Consider the following 20,838-nt stretch of genomic DNA (forward strand, 5'->3'; position numbering starts at 1 on the left):
CTAATGCACAAATAGCATGTAACTTATTCAATGTTCACTTAAAGCATTTATTCAGTTCTTAGTAGACTCTTAAGTTTTCGGTGCAAGATTTACTTTTAATTCTTTGTATTTCCTGCCTAGTCTGGAGGCATTTACTAGCTCCTAAACCCTGAACCTTACTTTTCACATTTGTAAAATAGTAGTAATTGTACCTACCATCAGGTGAGACTAACTGAGATGATATATAAAGCACTCAACTTGATAGCTGGCACAGATGGCAGTTACTATTCATTTAGTTCAATAAATGATTGAGTGTTGCACTAAGCACTAAGGATAAAACATGAGACAAAAACAAGCATGATAGAAAGGAGAGCTATTAATCAGTTACACAAAAGAATAAAAGAAAGGAACAAAACACTTTAAGATGATACTAACCTAAAACCTAACCCACCACTAGGTTCAGGGAGGGTCGCCCTGTAGAAAGGATGTTAACAGGGATCTGAAAAATGATTAGGAGTTAATAGGCAACACGTGTATGAGAGGACAGAGCGTGAGTTTAGATAGAGGGTTTAACATGTACTGTGGGGGACTCTGGCCCGCGAAGTCCCCCTATTCGCTGCATATGGAAGAAAGAGTCGTCCCAGACATTGTTTGCCTGTCAAGGAAAGGGGAAGACGATTCTGTCTCAAGGAGAATGTCCCGAGCCCCCATGCTTAGTGGCTTTTATTGAGAGGGTTACAAGTGGGGGACAGGTAGCAGGAATGTATAGATAGTCTAATTACACCAGTAACTGAAGCTTACAGAGAATAGGTGATGTTTAAAGAAGACAGTTGCAGGAACACACCGAACTGCTTGGGTCCTAGATGAGCCAACATTATGGTGCCAGATGGGATTTGGGTCAGGGTCCAGGAATTTTGTAAACTGATTTCCCAGCCTTGAGCTGGTTATCTGGTATAAGACTAACAGAGCTTGAGGGAGAAACAAAGCATGCTTCAAGGAATGTATTTTACTTCTAGGCCGGATTTCCCCTGGGGGCCCTCAGAATTATTATTGGGTCCTGCCTATCAACTGCATTACCAGTGTTACAGCCAAGTCTTATGGGTCCTCTCCCAGGCCCCAGCTTGTACAGGACTACAGTCCCCGATACCACTCAAAGTGGCTCCCTACAGTGTGCAAAGGCCCTCAAACATGAGTGTGAAGCCCCTTTTCAAATGCGGGGGAAAAAATCTGCCAGTATGAATGAAACAAAATAAAATACAGATAAAGACATGTTGGTTGAGGTTGTTGAGGCAGGCTGCCGTTCACAGAGCACTTGACATCTCCATTTTACAGATGTGGAAACTGGGGTAGAGAGGTTAAGTGCTTTGTCCAAAGTGACATAAATAATAAATGGCAGAGTCTAGATTTGAACCCAGGCAACCTTTCTCCAGAATCAGTGCTCTTAACAATTGTACTGTACTGTCTGACATGATCACTTTTGCATTTTGAGACATCACTCAAGCTACCATGTGAAAAACAGATTAGAGAACTAGAAGGGACATGGAGAGAGACCTGTTAAGAGGCTACTGCAGTGTTTCAAGAAGGGTAATTGTAACTTGGAGTAGAGTTATGGCAGGAAAGATGCAAAGAAGTAGATGGTTATACGATATGAGTGTATCCTGGGTGAATAAATGAAAAATAAATGAATAAGTAAGTCTGAAACAGGTGTATAAATATGACAACATGCTGTCTCACTGTTTAATATTTATAAGCAACAACTGCTAAATTATCTGTTGGAATAAAAACTGAGGCAGCTCTCTGGCCATGTAGCTTAGTTGGTTAGCACATTCTCCTGATATGCCAAGATTGCATATTTGCTCTTCAGTCAGGGCACATACAAAAAGCAACCAATGAATGCATATATAAGTAGAACAACAAATCAATCTCTCTCTCTCTCTCTACCCCCCACCCCCTTTCCTTTTTCTCTCTAAAAATCCATTTAAAAATCATAAATGTGAGGCAAATATAAATCCTTTTAGATTTATTTTACTACCAACCAAGATTTTTTTTAATCTTAACTGCATTATAGAAAAATATGTTAATCTACAAAATAATAGGTTGTGTATGTTCAATCTAAAAACTGCTCTGAGCACTTGATGAGATAAAGCTTTTCTAGTTCTTACTAGATCTTGAAATATTCTTTAACACAAAAATAAATCATAGTACAGAGCTATTATTGCTTCTCAGGTACAGGAGTAGAGCACAGGAAAATGCTTTAAATATAAATATAAGTGAATTTAAAGGAAGAGATCATGCACTTTAAAATTGAGAATCATAGCCTTCCTGAGCAATAAAAGCAGACGGGCAGAGAAGAAATACTTTGATCTACTTTGGAAAATCCATATTTCTATTTCAGACATCTTACTGTAACCATATCCTACATTAGTGCATTTTGTGGTTAAAACGTTTTTATTCTAGAAAGCTAAAAGATGTAATAAGATGTTAACATGTTTTTAATATTCTACCGCTTGCTAAGCACTTTTAATGCTACTTATAATTCTAAGTATCACTGATGGATAGGGACTACCTAATTATTGAATTGTGAGAAAGTTTATTTTTCAAAATGTCTAGAACACACAAATTCACTTTGGTTCTAGAATTAGGAAACTGTATGAACTATGAATCTTTCATTTAGGGGTAAGTGGGAAAGTGATGGTAGGGGTTATAAAAGAGAATCCAGGGTGAATGTCAAGATCTTTTCTGTCTCAGTCTAACTTCTGGGCAGTTCAGGTGAGGCTAGACAAGGTTGGTTTCCTCACTGGGTTGGAAGCTGTGATGATTTAGAGCAGAGTATTAGAACCTGAGTCTTGAGGAGGGCTTGTGCGCAGGAGGGTGACCTGTACTGTTAAGATAGAACATAAACGGGGTGAGGGGTCTCCACTTGGGGATGGCATACCCAGTGTGAGGTGTCAGGGTGTGAGTGAGGAGCATGACTATGTGAGAGGGTAGGAAGAGTGGCAACTATAACCCATTGCAATATATTGAAGCCCTAGTGGAATGATGCAAGCATCCATGCAGGAAAGCAGCCAAGCTCAGGGTAATGGAGCCCAGGTGGAGTGACTGGAAGAAACCATGTAAATGGTGTAAATAAGTGGCACCAACCCAATGCAGAGTGTCAGAAAAGCAGGCAGTAGCAGCTGTCTAAAAATTGATGTTAGGACTAAGTACAGCTAGGAAGGCAACATAGGTGGGGAGAAGCAGCAGCAGCAGTGGGAAATTGATTGCATATTGGGAATCATTTAAATAAGTAAATATATTGAGGATAAAGGGAGCCATGTTTCTCACTTTGGAGAAAGGAATGCAAATGTTAGATTAGAATTTGAGACATTGATGTGAACTGAAGGTTTTCAGTATATTTATAGTGAAATAAAGAGGAAAATGTGTAAGTTTTCCCTCTCTCTTTCCCTTCCATTCTATTAAGTATATGTGTGTGTACATGTAATCTCTATATCTCTTCATTGAGAGGGACTTGGAGTAGTGATACACCAATAGCAGTGAGTGTACCTAGTATCCAGATTTTGGCTTCTGAATATTTTTCTCCATTAAAAGGAACAAGAATTACTTGAAGACGGTAGCTGATTCCAGGGCTGGAACAAGAAAATACAAGGTGAACCTCAAATTTCTTGTGTCAGAAAGTACGGAAGTACTCAAAGAAAGATGAGGACATGTGATAAACATACCACCTTAGAGGGACTCCCACGGGTCAAATGTGGGGCAGTTTCAGCATAAAAATAAATAAGGATGTTTATGAGTGATAATTCATGGAATAAAATAGGAATCCATGAGTCCATACTGATATAAGTAAGTAAATGAATAAGTTGAATGTTTAATAAGGGAAAGATGCATGGGTAACCAGCCTTTTGGCATCTCTGGGCCACAGTAGAAGAAGAGTTGTCTTGGGCCACACATTAAATATATTGGAATATATAATCAGAAAAAAAATCTCATAATATTTTAAGTAAATTTACTATTTGGTGTTGGGCCACATTCATAGCCGTCCTGGGCTGCGGCCGCAGGTTGGGACACCCCTGTTTGAGAACTTCATAGTTAATCACAAAGGGATAATAGTAACTACACTGGGGTGGCCTGCCAGTTACCACCTTAATCAAGTGATCAACTAACATCAGCAGTAATGGGACGAATGGAAGTCATGTAGTCCTTGGTTGGATGCAATGAGAAGGACACTGCATCATTTTCTGTCAGAGATGCTGGAAATCATGTACCTGAATCATGGGGAAAGATCCGACAAACTCAAAATTGATGGTCATTTTACAAAATAACTGGCTTGAAATCTTCAAACTGTTAAAGTCATAAAGAAAGACTGAGGAACTGCTGTAGATTGAAGGAGACTAAAGAAACATGACAATAATTTTAATATATCATTTTAGACCTAGTCCTGTTGTAAAGGACATTGTTGGACCCTTGAGAAAACTTGAATGGGGTCTGAGAATTGGATGGTATTATTGTGTCATGTTAGCTTACTGATTTTGATTGCTGTATTTTTATTATGTAGGAGAATGTCTTTGCAGAAAATACACACTAGACCATTTGGGGGTGAGAAAAAAGTAAATGGGAAGTATGAGAAGTGGAAACATTAAGTATACAGAAACAATTCTTTGAAGAAATTTGCTAAGAAAGGCAGAGAAGGGGGCTAGATGGGTACATGGAGCAAGAGACTTTTGGTTTTGTCTTTATTTTTAGTATCATTGATGTTATAGGATGTATATTTATGAATGAAAAAGATGTAGAGGAAAGGGGAAACTGTAATGCAGGAGAGGGTACAATTTCAGAGGCAACGTACTTAAAGAAACAACATGGGATCAGTGCACATATGAAGAATTGATCTTAGGAGCAGGGAGCAATGGAACAGAGAAGGCAGAGTACAGGTTGATAGTTTAATGATATGAAGATATATATAATTATGTATAGATTGCTTCAGCTTTACCTGTGAAAATAAAATTAACAGCTGAGAATGAGGAGAGGAAAGGAAAGGAAAGATGAAAGTGGCAAATAGTCATTGTGAAGAGGAGAGTGAACAGAAAGATGTAATCCTATTACAGAAAGATGTAATAGGATTGAAGGACAACCTTGAAGGCCCTCTTGAGGTTTGTGGTCAAAAATTTAAAAGTAACACTGTTCAGCATGGATGGCTGTTTTTCTCCAACCACCTTCAGCTAACTGGATTATGGGCAAATAAAGGAAGTAGAAAACTGGATTTAACCAGGGCTGGGATTTTATCAGAAGTATAGCAAAGAGAGCAAGGCAAAGGAGTTAATGCTTGCAAGGAAGTGATTATTATAGACTAAATGAGAGTACTCAGCACTGACTTCTCATCTTTGATGTTATATCAGAAACAGGAACTTATTTCTTATTAGCTTATTTTTATTTCTAAGACTTTTATGATAAGTAACTAGTTTAGGTCCCTGCTGGTAACTATGTAATCAGACTTCTTACAGAGTGCTAACCGTATTAAGATTACTTTTATTCAGTACATTAAAGAATGCCTGGGAAACTAAAGAGGTTCCCCCCTCCCCCTTTAAAAAACTGAGTAAATTTCTAAGATCTTACTGGCTTTATTCAATGGTTCTTCAATCAGGTAGCATCCAACCTAGCAGGTGGAAAGGAGCTCCAGTGAGCTGTACAAAATGAGACACTTATGGGCAGAAGGGAGCAGTAACAAATAAATTCTTACACAAAAAGCTGATTGGCAATTGCAAGTTTACTTTCTTTCAGGAGATGGCTAGGGTCTTTCAGGCAGATTACCTAGCTAGTGCTAATTAGAAAATTTCAGATTGATTGGTTTAAGATTCCATTTCTAGGAGAGTTGAAAGTCTTGGTTTGATGATGTGGGACTTAGTCCTCAGTGACTCCATTTTGGGCCTTTTGTCTTGTTTTTAACAGTTCCCCCTAAGCATAATCTGAGGCAGAAACATTAAAGGTTACCTGGATATATTACAATTTTAAAACCATTCAATTAATTCTCAGTTCTATTTCTTTGTACCAAAAATGTTCATGGGGATCAAGAGTCTCCCTCACTAGTGCTTCTCAACATTCACTGCTCATCTCTAATTCCAAGTTTGGGCAGCTGTCATCTCCTCTTTAGCATATTACCCACAATCTCATCACCCCAATTTTCCATCCTTTAAAGTTTATCCTAAAACGCTCTTGGCTTCATCGTGATTATGTATACGTCTTTTAAATCTGTGTCAGCTCATAAAGGGCACACCCTGCTTCCCCTCCCTTCTCTTTCCACTCAGGTCAGTTCTTTAAAGCATCCTTGTTCTCCTAAGTAGTTTTCCAGTAATTTCTGGGCTTCCAGTTTCTGCATTGTCAACGTAACCTTCAGAAGAAATGCAGTTCAGGGTTTCTTAACATTGGCTGTATTGACATTTGGGCTGGAAAATTCTTTGTTGAGACAGATGGGGAGCTGACCTGTGCATTGTTAAAAGGGTAGCAGCATCTAATCTATAATCTGTATCTGTAATTTTAAGGACAGGCGTTCCTTCTCAAAAGTTTATTTCATGGATGACAACACAAAACTCCTTTGAAAAGTTAAAAGTCAAAAGGTTCTCAGGTAAAGAGCAGTCAAGGCCTTGCATTTTCGGCATATCCACAAGAACATTGTACAGATGTTCAGGGCCATGGGAACTTGCTTTTCTCAGTAGATCCTAGTTGCAATCCTCCTTCTCTCCCTGTTGTAAGATCCAAAAGTGTCTCTAGATATTCCAAATGTCCTTTGGATAGGAAGGAGTCAAAATTAACCCTGGTTGAGAACCACATTATAGACCAATTATTTTTTAACTAGTAAAGGTTGTGTATTTATTTTGAAGTTTTGTATATATCTACCTGTATATAAACAGACTTATCTTACTTTAATCTTCATGAAAAATTGGATACAAGCTTAACTTTTGTAAACTTTAAATCATTTTAAGTGATCTGGAATAATATATCTCTAGTATAGAGTGGGCCCTTGATTGATTTTTACCAAGTTAAAGTGGATAAAGATAGCTTATGCTCAAGCAGATCTGCTAGCGAATTCCTTCTTAAAATAGTGAACTGATCTATTTAGTTTTTGTAATTTTAAAATTCTGTATTTCTTCAAAGAAAGTGCATAGATGTACATATAGAATGACTGAGCAATAGTATTTCTTAACTACCTGGAATGCATCTTTTCAGTGGTTAGTATAAAGCCACAAGATTGTTCAGCATCCAGTATTAACTGATATTTGTTATTAGGGGATAAAGTTAGTATATTTTCAAGAACAAAACTAAGAAAATATTAACTTGATTTGCTCATAATTTTAAAACTTTGACTATATGAATTTATTTTTAAAAAGATTTTATTTATTTATTTTTAGGGAAGGGGAAGGAAGGGAGAATGAGAGGGAGAGAAACATGGATTGGTTGCCTCTTGTACACACCTTGACTGGGAACCGAACCCACAGCCCAGTCATGTGTCCTGACCGAGAATTGAACCAGCGACCTTTAAGCTTTGCAGGACAACACCCAACTAACTGAGCCACACAAGTCAGGGCTTGACTATATGAATTTATATGCTAGTCTGTAAAGAGAAAGTACTCTGTTTTTACAGGGACATTACATTTTTAAAAAATCGGATATTTATTAATATATAACCCCCCAAAATTAAAATCACTGAATGATCTTACCTATAATCTGTATCTGTAATTTCTAGGAAGGACAGTCGTTCCTCAAAAATTTATATCATGGTTGACAACGCAAAGCTCCTTGGAAAATTAAAAGTCAAATGGTCCTCAGGTAAAGAGCAGTTGAGGCCCTGCATTTTTAGCATATCACTAAGAACATGTACAGAAATGTTCAGGACCATGACAGCTTACTTTTCCCACTGTTAATCTCATCTGGTAGCATGTTTCAATTGAACTAAGAGTTGGGGCACATGCCACCTTAAAAAAAATCTTTCAAAGTTTATTTAAAATAAGAGCAGGATTTTTGATGTATTGAGTGTTTGATACAACCTGCTTGTTATATCATAGTATGTGTGCTATCTTCATGAGAATTTAAAAAAAAAATTAGTTAAAAAAAGTCAAAAAGTTTTGTAAAACTATACTCAGTACTTGATTGTTCCAAATTAGTAAAAAGTAACTGACATATTGAATACTTACCATATATGCTTTACACATATTCATTTACTTTTAATAAAAACTCTACTATGTAGGTATTATTATTTTCCCCTACATTACAGATGAAGAAAGTGAGATACACAGACTAAGTACTTTGGGCAGGGTCTAAGAGCCTGTAAGGGTGGCATTGGAATTCAAATTCAGATAGTCTGGCTCCAGGATCTAAGCTCTATAGAGTATTTTGGTAGACAGTCTCGTACAGTTATTGCTGGTGGCAAATATTCAATCTTTGATTAACCTTCATCTGCCAGCGAGGTCTCTCAAAATGAACAGGTGTAAACTGGAAAACAACAACAACAACAACAACAACAAACATTAAATCAGCTGAAGAAAAAGATTAGGAAAGTAAATCTGCTATTGAAAACTTAACATCAGCTGTATTCTAGAGTCAAATGTTAGGGACTTAAAAAAACCATACACAAAACAGTTCTCTTTTACAGATCTTAATGACTGAGGAAGAGATGTTGTTATTTTGTTTTGAATTATTTTTTTTCAACAAGGAAAAGATTTCTGTGCTGAGATCATGAGTTTGACATTAAACCTATTACCCTATCCTGTGTTTAACTATGTATATATTTCCCAGAATCTTAAAACATTTTCCAAGAGTAGGAGAAAAATACACTTTTAAAAAACATTCCAAAGTAAAAAATTGGCTTTGTTCAGCACATTTATTGAGCATTTACTATTCATAAATACTGTGTCAAGCACTTTTTTAGCTTATTCTTATAGATGTTTAAAATCACAGGACTTAAAATAAATCAAATTCTCTAAACTTATGCTATGATAGTTACTTACTCTAAGTAAAGCTGTATATGCTGTAGTGGTCCCAGGTAAAAATCTAGGTTTTTGCCTTAGTGATTTTGAACTGGTTATTTTATATGTGTTTAGTATTTTAACCCCCCTGGAGAACTGTGGCCTTAACTATTTCCCTACTTCCTGCCAACACTCCAGATCTTGACATACTACTGCCTTAGTACATCTGCCAAATAAACAGATATCTGACCCCAACCACTGCTGTACTTGATTTCCCAAAAGGACTTCTACCTGGAACTTTTTTTTTTTTTTTTTTTTGGCTAGATGGACTAGGTTTAACATTGGTGTTACTAGGAATTACCTAATTCATATATAAGTTTATGTATACTATGGATCATTGTCCCCAAACTTAACTGTACACCAAAATTCCTGGGCATCTCACCCCAAAGATTGATGTGATATGTCTGGAATTAAGCCCAGGATTCATTATTTTTAATTATTTTTATTTTATTTATGTTATGTTATTGAATTTGTTGGGGTGACACTGGTTAACAAAATCATACAAGTTTCGGGTGCACAGTTCTATAGCACATCATCTGTACACTGTATTGTGTATTTACCACCCCAAGTCAAGTTTCTCTCCATCATCATTTATCTCCCATATCTCCTCCACCTCCCACCACCCCCATTTCCCTTCAGAAATCACCACACTGTTGTCCCTGGTCCATGAGTTTTTAATGCTCAATCCCTCCACCTCCCTTCCAACCAGCCCCCTGCCCTGACAGCTGTACCTGATCTCTATCTATAAGTCTGTCTCTATTTTGCTTGTTAGTTCATTTTGTTTATTAGAGTCCATATGAGTGAAATCATATGGTACTTACCTTTCTTTAACTAACTTATTTCACTTAGCACAATGCTCTCCAGGTCCACCCATGCTGTCACAAAAGGTAAGATTTCCTCCTTTCTTTTTTCTTTTCTTTTTCTTTTTTTAACCAGCAAGGAGCATTCCATTGTGTAAATGCACCACAGCTTTTTTATCCACTCATCTATTGATGGACACTCGGGCTGCTTTCAAATCTTGGCTATTGTAAATAATGCTGCCGTGAACATCAAAGTGCATAATATATGCTTCCAAATTCAGGTAAATTCCCAGAAATAGAATTGCTGGATCATAAGACAGTTCAGTTTTTAATTTTTTGAGATAACTCCATACTGCTTTTCACAGTGGTCGCACCACAGGTGTGAGGAGATATTTCGTTGTAGTTTTAATTTGCCTTTCTCTGATGATGAGTTAGATTGAGGATCTTTTTATGTCTTGGCCATTTATATGTCTTCTTTGGGAAAGTGGAAAGGTGTCTATTCAGGTCCTTTGCCCATTTTTAAATTGGATTGTTTGGGTTTTTGGTGTTGAGTTTTGTAAGTTTTTAAAATTTTCTTTTTTAAGATTACTTGCTTATTTTTAGACAGAGGGGAAGGGAGGAAGAAAGAGAGGAAGAGAAACATTAATGTGTGGTTGCCTCTCGTGTACCCCGCATCCAGGCATGTGGGGACCTGGCCCTCAACCCAGGCATGTATCCTGACTGGGAATCGAACCGGCGACCCTTTGGTTTCCAGGCTGGCACTCAGTCCACGGAGCCCCACCAGCCAGCTCCATAAGTTTTTTATAAATTTTAGATATTGATCTTCTATCAAATATATCAGCAACTATGTGTCCCATTCAGTGGGTTGTCTTTTCATTTTGTTGATGATTTCCTATGCAAAAACTTTTCAGTTTGATGTAGTGCCATTTGTTTGTTTTTTTTTCTATTTCTCTTGCCTGGGGAGATATATCAGAAAAAGTAATGCTACACAAAATGGCCTTGATTTTACTGCATATGTTTTCTTCTGGGATTTTTTTGGTTTTTGAGTCTCACATTTAAGTCTTTAACCCATTTTGAGTTTATTCTTGTGCATGGAGTAAGGAAGTGGTTTAGTTTCTTCCTCTGTCCCTCCCTCCCTCCCTCCCTCCCTCCCTCCTTCCTTCGATATTCCCAACACCATTTATTGAATAGACTACCTTTACCCCATTGTATGTTCATGCCTATTTTGTCAAATGTTAGTTGACCATAAAGGTGTGGATTTATTTCTGAGCTCTCTATTCTGTTCTGTTGAGCTATATGTCTTTTTATGCCAGTACCAAGCTGTTTTATTATGGCCTTGTAGTATAGTTTGATATCAGGTAGCGTGATTCTTCTCCAGCTTTGTGCTTCTTTCTCAAGATTGCTGTGACTATCGGCAGTCTTTTGTGGTTCTATATAAATTTTTGAAATACTTGTTCCAGTTCTGTGAAATAGGCCATTGATGTCTTGATAGGAATTGTATTGAATGTATAGCTTGTTTTGGGTAGTATGGATATTTTGATGATGTTAGTTCTTCCTATCCATCAACATAGTATATGCCTCCACTTATTTGTATCCTCTTCATTTTCTTTCTTCAGTGTCTTAAAATTTTCCAGACACACATCTTTTACATTCTTGGTTAATTCCTGGGCATTTTATATTTCCAAAGCAATTGTGGATAGGATTGTTTTCTTGGTTTCCCTTGCTGATATAGTTCCTTATTGGTGTATAGAAATGCAACTGATCTTTTGATATTTATTTTGTATCCTGCTGCTTTTCTGAATCCATTTATCAGCCCTAGTAGTTTTTTGGTGGAATCTTTAGAGTTACAGTACCATGTCATCCACAAAAACATGACAGTTTTACTCCTTTCTTTCCAACTTAAATGCCTTTTATTTCTTTTTCTTATCTGATTGCTGTGGCTAGGACTTCCAATACCATGTTGAACAAGAGTGATGAAAGTGGACATACCTGTCTTGTTCCTGAGCTTAAGGGAAATGCTGGTAGTTTTCGCCCATTGAGTATGATTTTGGTTTTGGTCTGTCATATATTGCCTTTACTACATTGGGGTATGTTCTTTCTATTCTGTCTTTGCTGAGAGTTTTTATCATAAATGGGTGCTGGATTTTTATCAAATGCCTTTCCTGTATCTTTTGTTAAGATCATGTGATTTTTTATCCTTCACTTTATTTATGTGGTGTACCACATTTATTGATTTGCAGATAATGTACCAACCTCCCATCCCCAGAGTAAATCTTATTTGATCGTGGTGTATTATCTTTTAAATGTATTGCTGGATCTGGTTTGCTAGTATTTTGTTCATGGTTTTAGCATCTATGTTCATCAGGGATATTGGCCTATAACTTTCTTTGTAGCTTATTATTTGGTTTTGGATTTTGGGTAATGTTGGTCTCTGAAAATGAGCTTGGGAGTCTTCCTTCCTCTTGCATTTTTGAAACAGTTTGAGAATAGTTTTTTGTTCTTTGAATGTTTGGTAAAATTCACCTGTGAAACAATCCAGTCTAGGACTTTTGTTTGTTGGGAGTTTTCTGATTATTGCTTCAGTCTTCACTAGTTGTATTCTGTCTATTCAGATTTTCTGATTCTTCCTAATTCAGTTTTGGAAGATTGTATGTTTCTAGAAATTGATCTGTTTCTTCCAGAATATTCAATTTGTGGGCATATAGTTCATAATATTTTACAATCTTTTGTATTTTTTTAGTGTCAGTTGTAACTTCTCTTTCATTGATAGTTTTATTTATTCAGTTCTTTCCCTTTTTTTCTTGATGGGTCTGGTTAAGTTTGGTCAATTTTGTTTGTCTTTTCAAAGACCTAGCCCTTGGTTTCATCGACTCTAGCTCTTGGTTTCATTGTATTTTTTGACTCTATTTTGTTTGTTTTCTGATTTTTATTATTTCCTTCTAACTCACTTCTGGCTTTGTTGTTCTTTTTGGAGTTCCTTTAAGTATAAAGTTTTTGTTTCTTTAGATAGGCCTGTAATGCTGTGAATTTCCCTCTTAAGACTGCTTTTGTTGTGTCTCATAGATTTGGGTTGTTGTGTTCTCATTTTCTGTTTTTTTAAAAGATCTTATTTAGCTTTAGAGAGAGGGGAAGGAAAGGAGAAAGAGAGAAAGGGAAACATCAGTGTGTGGTTGCCTCTTGTGCACCCCCCACTGGGGACCAGGCCTGTAACCCAGGCATGTGCCCTGACTGGGAATCAAACTGGCAACCCTTTGGCTCTCAGTTTGGCACTCAGTCCCACTGAGCCACACCAGCCAAGGCTCTCATTTTCATTTGTTTCAAGGTATCTTTTAAATTCTTCCTTGATCTAATAGTTAAACCCATTCACTGTTTAGTAACATGTTATTTAGCCTCCATGTATGTGTGTTTTTCAGTTTTTTTCTTGTGATTGATTTGTAGTTTCAAGCCATTATCTTTAGAGAAGAGGCTTGATATGATTTCAGTCTTCTTAAATTTATTGAGACTTGTGTGCCTTAACATGTGGTCTGTCCTAGAAAATGTTCCATGTACACTTGAAAAGAACATATATTCTGCTGCTTTGGGTTTGAAATGCTGTGAAGATCAATTAAATTCATCTGATCTAGTTTGTCATTTAAGGCTGCCATTTCTTTGTGGTTTTCTCTCTGGAAGATGTACATTGATATAAGTGGGGTTTTTAAATACTCAACTCTGACTGTATTTCTGTTGATCTCGCCCTTAACGCCCATCAAGATTTGCTTTACATATTTAGGTGCCCCTGTGTTGGTTGCATAAATGTTTACAGGGGTTATATCCTCTTGTTGGGTTGCTCCCTTTATCATTGTGTACTGTCCTTCTTTGTCTCTTACTATAACCTTTGTTTTAAAGTCTGTTTTGTCAGCTATATGAGGGGCTCCCCCACTAAAACCAGAATTATCTTCTGGAGGGTGTGCCCCTTGTAGTACAGGCTTCCCCCGCTAGGTGAGATTTCTAGGAATCCACCTGTATCAGTGTACTAGCTGGTGGTGTTGTGAGACTCTTCCAGTGCATTTTCCCATTTCATAATGGGTGATTTATGAGCACACCTGCCCACACCATGCTGAGTCTTCAGCAGTTTTTAACTAAAAACAGCATTACCCCTGTGCCCCACCCACCCTATTCATCCAGCCTTGACCTTTTTTTTTTTGTTTCCCTGGCTGAAAAAAATCCTCAAAGGGAAACATTTTGCCGATGTGGAAGAGGTGAAATAAAACTCAGCAGAAGCACTAAAAGGCGTCAAAATAAGTGAGTTCAGAAACTGTTTTGAGTAGTGGGAAAAAAGTCTCCATAGGTATAGTGCATCAAATGGAGAACACTTTGAAGATGACTGATGTTTAAACATATAAGAATAAGTACACATTTTTTTATAACTAAATTCCGAGGGTTTTTTGGGGTGGGGGGGTATTGCTGTTCCAGCTTTTTTTCCCCGTTTCTATTTGCATGATACATCTTTTTCCATCCCTTTACTTTTAGTCTGTTTGTATCTTTTGTTCCAAAGTGGGTGTCATAGACAGCATATATATGGTTCTTGTTTCTTTATCCATTCAGCTACCCTATTGTCTTTTCATGGGAACATTTAAGCTATTTACATTTAAAGTGATTATTGATAGGTATGTATCTGTTGCCATTTTATACTTTTAACTATGCTTCTCTGTTGTTTTCTTCCTCTTCCTTCTCTCTTCCTCCTCCTCTTCTTCCTCCCCCTTTTTAAAGCAGGCGCTTTAGCATTTCTTGTAATACTGGTTTGATGATATCAAACTACTTTAGATTTTGCTTCTCTGGGGAGTTTTTTATTTCTCCTTCAATTTTAAATGATAGCCTTGCTGGGTAAAGTAGTCTTGGTTATAGGTCCCTGCTTTTCATCACTTTGAATATTTCACGCCAGTCTCTTTTGTCCTGAAATGTTTCTGTTGAGAAATCAGCTGACAGTCCTGTGGGAGCTCCATTGTATAATAGGTAACTAACTGTCTTTCATTTGCAGCATTTAAGATTGTCTCAATCTTAAACCTTTGCCATTTTAATTATGATGTGTCTTATTGTAGGCCTCTTTTGGTCCGTCTTTCTTGGGACACACTGTTCTTCCTGGACTAGTATGTCTTTTTCCTTCACCAGGTTAGGCACGTTTTCTATCATTATTTCTTCAAATTCTGCATCCTTTGCTCTCTCCGTTTTCCTTCTGGTATGCCTATGATGCAGATATTGTATACTTCATGTTGTCCCAAACTTCTCTTGCACTATCCTCATTTTTAAAAATTGTTTTTTCTCTTTGCTGCTTTGATTGGGTGTTTCATTCTTCCTTGTCCAACAAATCGCTGATCTCATCCTTTGCTTCATCTAACCTACTGTTGTTCTATCCAGTGTATTCTTCATTTCAGATATTTTATTCTTCATTTCTGCCTAGTCATTTTTTATAGTTTTTACATCCTTTATTATGCTGTTGAGCATCCTTATAACCATTACTTTGAACTCTATATCTGATAAATTGCTTGTCTCCATTTCATTTAGCTCTTTTTCTGGAGATTTCTCCTTTCATTTGGGGCCTGTTTTCTTGTCTCCCCATTTTGGCTGTCTCTTTGTGTTTGTTTCTTGTGTTGGATAGATTTGCTGTGACTCCCAGTCTTTGTGAGGTGGCCTTAAGTCATAGGTGTCCCGTGGGGCCTGTGGTGCAGTCTTCTTGATCACCTGAGTGGGATGTTGCAAGAATGTTCCTTGTGTGGGTTATTTGGGCCCTCCTATTGTCATTTAATCTTGATTTCTATTGATCCTTTCATGCGTGGGATCAACCCTCAGGTTGGCCAACTGTGAGGCTCAGCATTGACCATGGTATGCATGCTGCTGTCCATTTGCTGATGACATAAAGTGGAATTTGCCTCAGCAGAGCTCTGAATCTGCTCAGATCTCCCTATGCTGCTTGTGAAGCTTATTGGATAATGCTCTGATATTGTCTGAAGTACACGCTAGGTATGTTGTTTCTGGGCCTCTTGTGCAGGCCAGTGTAACGTGCTGCCGTGACTGGCTCTCGGCAACCTGTTTGGAGCTACAAGGGATTCATAATTTGTTGCTGCCTCTCCTGGGCCTGGGTGCTCATGGGAAAGACCAAGCTACACACCAAGGCCAGCTTTTAGCACCAGACCCAGGGGCAGGTCAGCAGAAGTTTCATGGCATTCTGAGGTCTGTCTCTGCCTCCCTCCACCTGCCAGTTGTCTGTTGGCTCAGAAACTGAAAGAGCCTCTGGCTGTACTCCTCAGTAAGATGTAAGCTCTAAAGGGTGAGGCAAGAGGGAGTCCAGAAGTTGGGGCTATTGCTTTCCCACAGGCTGATGCTGCATGGAAAGTTATGTTCTACCCAAGAAAGATGGTGTATGCGGTGTGGGACAGTGACTTGGGACAGTGATTTAGCTTAGGTATTCTGATGGCTATTCCTTCAGCTTGCTCCCCAGAGCCGCATACCCCAGACTCATCTGAAGCTACTCTAGACCACTCCACCCTCCTTCGACTGGAGACAAGGGTGAGCGGCTGCGAACAAAATTTTGTCCATTGGTCCTTTAAGAGTGTGCCTGTATCTCTAGAAGATTGGGGACAGAAACTCCGCTGCTTTTCATAGGCATATGTTATGTGGACAACTCTTTCTGGCTCTGCTGCTCTGGGCTGGAAACCTGGCTTGGGGTTTAGACCCTAGGCTTCTCAATGGCAAGCCCCCTGCAGCTGAAATATTCTTTCAAAATCTTAGCCGCTGCCCATGGAGCAGGGCCAGCCCTTTTCTTGTCTCTGAAATGGCTTCTTTTGTAAATCCTCGGTTGTAAGACTTTTCTTCAGCTAGTCTTCATTTGGTTATTCAGGATGATTTTTCTGTAATTTAGTTGTAATTCCAGTTTCGTCCTGGGAGGAGGTGAGTGTAGCTTCCACCTGTTCCACTGTTATCTTGGATTGTAGGATCATTATTTTAAAGCTCCTTAGGTGTTTTTTTTTTAATCTAAGGATCACTGTTTGGGAATCTTTGGACTGTTGATTCTCAAATGCAGGTTCTGCAACAAATGTTCCACTAATATTACATAAAATGAGAAAAATAAATAATACATGGTGATTTGAAAAAAATTTTTTTAATCCTTGCTGAGGACATTTTTCTCATTGCTTTTAGAGAGAAAGGAAGGGAGGGAGAGACAGAGAGAGAAACATCAATCTGTTGCCTTGCATACTGGGGATTTTATTTGCCTGGACTGGGGACTGAACCACAAGCTTTTGGTTATGGGCCAGTGCTCCAACCAACTGAGCCACACTGGCCAGGGCCATGGTGATTTTTTAAAAATAAGCTACTAATGACCATACTAATTGAAAGGACTGTCTTACGTTGTCCTGGATTTTATCTTCTCTTTGTGGCGGGGTTGTATTAAATTGCTTGTTTTATAAAATGATGGTGAGTGGAGGCAGTAATTTATGTATTTTATTTTTTAAAGAGGTTAAAACAAACAAGGTTGACAATTTTTGGTCAATACCCAGAATTTAATAGGAAGTTGAACTGGTCCATGAAATTCAAAAGTCCTGGGACTTCTTGCCATAGACTTAACTGCCAGGTCAAGTAACAAACCTGGGCAGTTTTCCCAGAGGCCAGTTACTTTGCTGTTCATTCTTGCTTTCCATGGCAGATAGCCTCATGCTACGCCCTATACTTTATAACTTGGACACTTTCTCTATTACAAGGGCATTCAAGCTCTCCCACCTGTGGGAATTTTATGTTAAAAAAAATTAATGTGTATAGGTTATTAATTTGTTATTGATTATGATGACATTTAGATTGTAAGCCAAATCAAGAGATTTTTAGTAATTTTTAAAAGCAGGAAAAATGCAATCAGTTATATTCATAGAAAATTGAAAGACTCAGTACTTTTCACAGGTTTAACTGCCATCAGGAACTACAGCATTATGTTAGGGCCCAAATCCATGCTGAGATTTAGATAGTGCAACTTTCAGTTTTTATTTCATGAGATTTATGAAAGAGAATGTATTTTTCAAGCCAGGTGGACACAAAATTTACACAGAATTTAGCCATTCAGAAATTCCTTGGGAGTTCTGAGATTTAATATAGCCATTTCCAAAAATCCCAGAAATCCTATTTCTTCTGGGAAGTTTAATTTTAACTCAGGTTTTCCTTGATTCAGGCAGTCACACTGACAGAAAAGATACTCTCAGTTACATTCTGAGGTTTGGTTTGCTTTACAAATGCAGCCATTGAATCATTCATCAAAATTTGTAACTTTGCTAAATCTCTTTATTTTCCCTCCAAAGCACTGCTCTTCTTCCCAGTTAATGATTTTACTGAACTCAGGACAGGTCACAAGGAGAAATGAATAAACATCTAGTAGCCACTTGCCTCTTGCATTTACCAACCTAAGTCTGAATATCTTGGAAAAATCAACAGTGCCTTTGTCTTTTTTTTCTGCAGTATGAAATGGAAAGACTCCTAATTCTGTACGTCTCAGATCACTTAACCTCTGAGAACCCATTTCTCTCTATATAAGATAAAGATAATACTACTGACTTTATAGGGTTGTATGTGAAGACTAAATGATAATGCATATAAAGTTCCTCCACACTTTATATTTTTTTACTGATAACCTTGGGGCCCTGCCAGTTGGGTCCCTCAGGGGTCTTTTAACTTTGAAGCCTCCTAATTTAAGGGAGCAGCTTATTAAATCTCTTCAACTATAGTAAAGTTTCCACATAGTAAAGTTTCCAGACTATATTTCCAGTTAGCACAAGTGGAAACAATGGTTAACTTAGAATTGTGAAGAAAAATTCATAATCCTGATCATTTCCTCAACTGTATGATGTTATTAATCTTTTGTTACCATAGAAACCCTCCAGATAAATGCTGCAGTGGAAGTGCTTAACCATTAAGCATCTGAAAAAGCCCCCTTATTGTAAGTGTCTCTCCATATTGTACAATATACTTAATTTCTACATAATTTCTACATAAGCAGTTAGATAGGCCTCAGAGGCCCATGTGTGTTCACTCTTCTTTCTTTTCCTTCTTCTTTTTGGCTTAACATCTCAGACATTCTTTTTGTTGGATACTACTTCCTGAATGTTTTAGTGAAAGTATACCCCAAACCTAAGGTTTTTTACCACTTCCACAGCCTGTGAATAGTCATTTGGTATTACCATCATCAGAAAGGAAAATAGTATTGATGCTTGAAATATTTAAGAGCATTTAAGAGGAAAAATTAAGGAAACCAATGGCCCATTAATTATAGGATGAAAGAACAGTAGTCAAAGTTTTTAACCAGTTTATTAAGTCACACTTATAAACCTATAAATTAATTTTATTACTTGTGCTAAAATGAAGACATAGTAAAAAGTTAGGTTGAAAACATTTTACTTCTGAGTGGGGAATACAGCAAAAATAACAGTGATGTGTAATTATAATACCTTTTTTTAGCACCTTACTCTATTTTTTCTTTCTTTCTTTCTTTCTTTTTTTTTTTTGCAGGCTGTAAATAAATGGTTTAATTAGGTGTAATTGTTAGTAATTCTCAATCTTTTTTGGAAATACACAGGGAAATACATTGAAAAAGGAAAAAAAGGGAAAGTGTTGGTTTATATGTAAAATTTCAGTCTATTTTATTTTAATATAAATCCATAAGAAAAACACATTGCTAACCTCAACATTGTTTGTCTTATTTCCATGTCTTCTTAGCTGCTAAACTTCCTCCATGTGTATACTTTTCTCCTAGTGTATCTTTTTGTAAAAAAAAGATTTTATTTTTAGAGAGAGGGGAAGGGAGGAGGAAGGAGAGGGAGAGAAATATCCATCGGTTGCCTCTCCCACACCCCCAACTAGGGACCTGGCCCACAACCCAGGCATGTGCCCTGACTGGGAATCACTCCAGTGACCTTATGGTTTATGGGATGATACCCAACCTACATCGTTGCACCAGTCAGGGCTCCTAGTATATCTTTTAATTATTAGTTCAAATATATGATTTACTTCACATTATCAAACAGAAGACTTTTTTTTGGACAGTGACTTTGCTATAGACATTAAAAGCGTAGGTAAGAATTTTAATAGTCTTCTTTAAACTTATTTAATAGATATAATACTTGTAAGTGCATCTTCATGTGTAGTATAAGGTTTACTCCAGTGTAGTTTTAGGAGTAAAAAAGAATCAGTCTCAATGTGAAGTTCTTTTTTTTCAAAAAGCATGAAATTTTGTATTCCTTCAGAATACTATGCATCGTAATGGTATGTGGAAATGAAAGCTAGTAGCACCTATTCCACCTGCTCACAAGCTAGTTTATGAGGTTGACATAAGAATCACATGGACTCAAAATGTAAAGGACAAAGTAGCTATGTAAATTTAAAGTGTGTTATTAATAGTGCCTAGTTTAAGTTAATGTGCAAGAGAATTCATTTACTTGACCATTTCAGTGCCTACAAACAATATTGTAATTATATGACATACAAGAAAGAATAAAGAACAGCTAAGTCATAGTTTCTGAATATTCCTGCTTTTCTTAGAGACTCTTCTGATTAATGTACAGTAGTTCTGTGTCACATAAAAGTGCCAACATTAATTATAATTTCTTAATTATAAATACTAAGATTTTTCCCACAGTACTTCTGAAAATGAACCATAAAAGTTCTGTCTGCACCCGTTCTGCTTCTTCCAAAATATAATAGAGCATATATAGATATAGCTAAATTATCTCAGTATTTATATCATAATTATATGCTAACTGGTATGAGGTCACTCTTTGGAGTTATTCCCATGAATATACCAACAACTAAGTATCTTTTCAGATTAGATTAGAGCCAGGAAGCCCATTTGTTTTCTAAATAATAAATATAGTCTGAGAACATTTACTTAACTAAGTGTACTGATTTGAAGGAGCAAAACAGGAAAAGCTAATTAAAACATCTAGATATTCTCTAGGCTTCAGTTTCCTTATCTGTAAATAGAGAGGCTGATCTTTGAAGTTCCCTTCTAGCCATAAAGGCCTATAATTAAATTTACT

General features: G+C 37.2%; 1 protein-coding gene across 3 annotated transcripts in view; it reads left to right on the forward strand.

Annotated features, from left to right (window-relative positions):
- The window catches only part of FNBP1L (formin binding protein 1 like), a 108,372-nt gene that overhangs the window by 22,640 nt on the left and 64,894 nt on the right, over positions 1–20,838 (forward strand). The window lies entirely within an intron of this gene.

This window comes from Pteronotus mesoamericanus, unplaced genomic scaffold (assembly GCF_021234165.1).
Source record: "Pteronotus mesoamericanus isolate MK-2021 breed Mesoamerican mustached bat unplaced genomic scaffold, CSHL_Meso_final scaffold_31, whole genome shotgun sequence".
In the NCBI taxonomy this organism is placed as follows: Eukaryota; Metazoa; Chordata; class Mammalia; order Chiroptera; family Mormoopidae; genus Pteronotus; species Pteronotus mesoamericanus.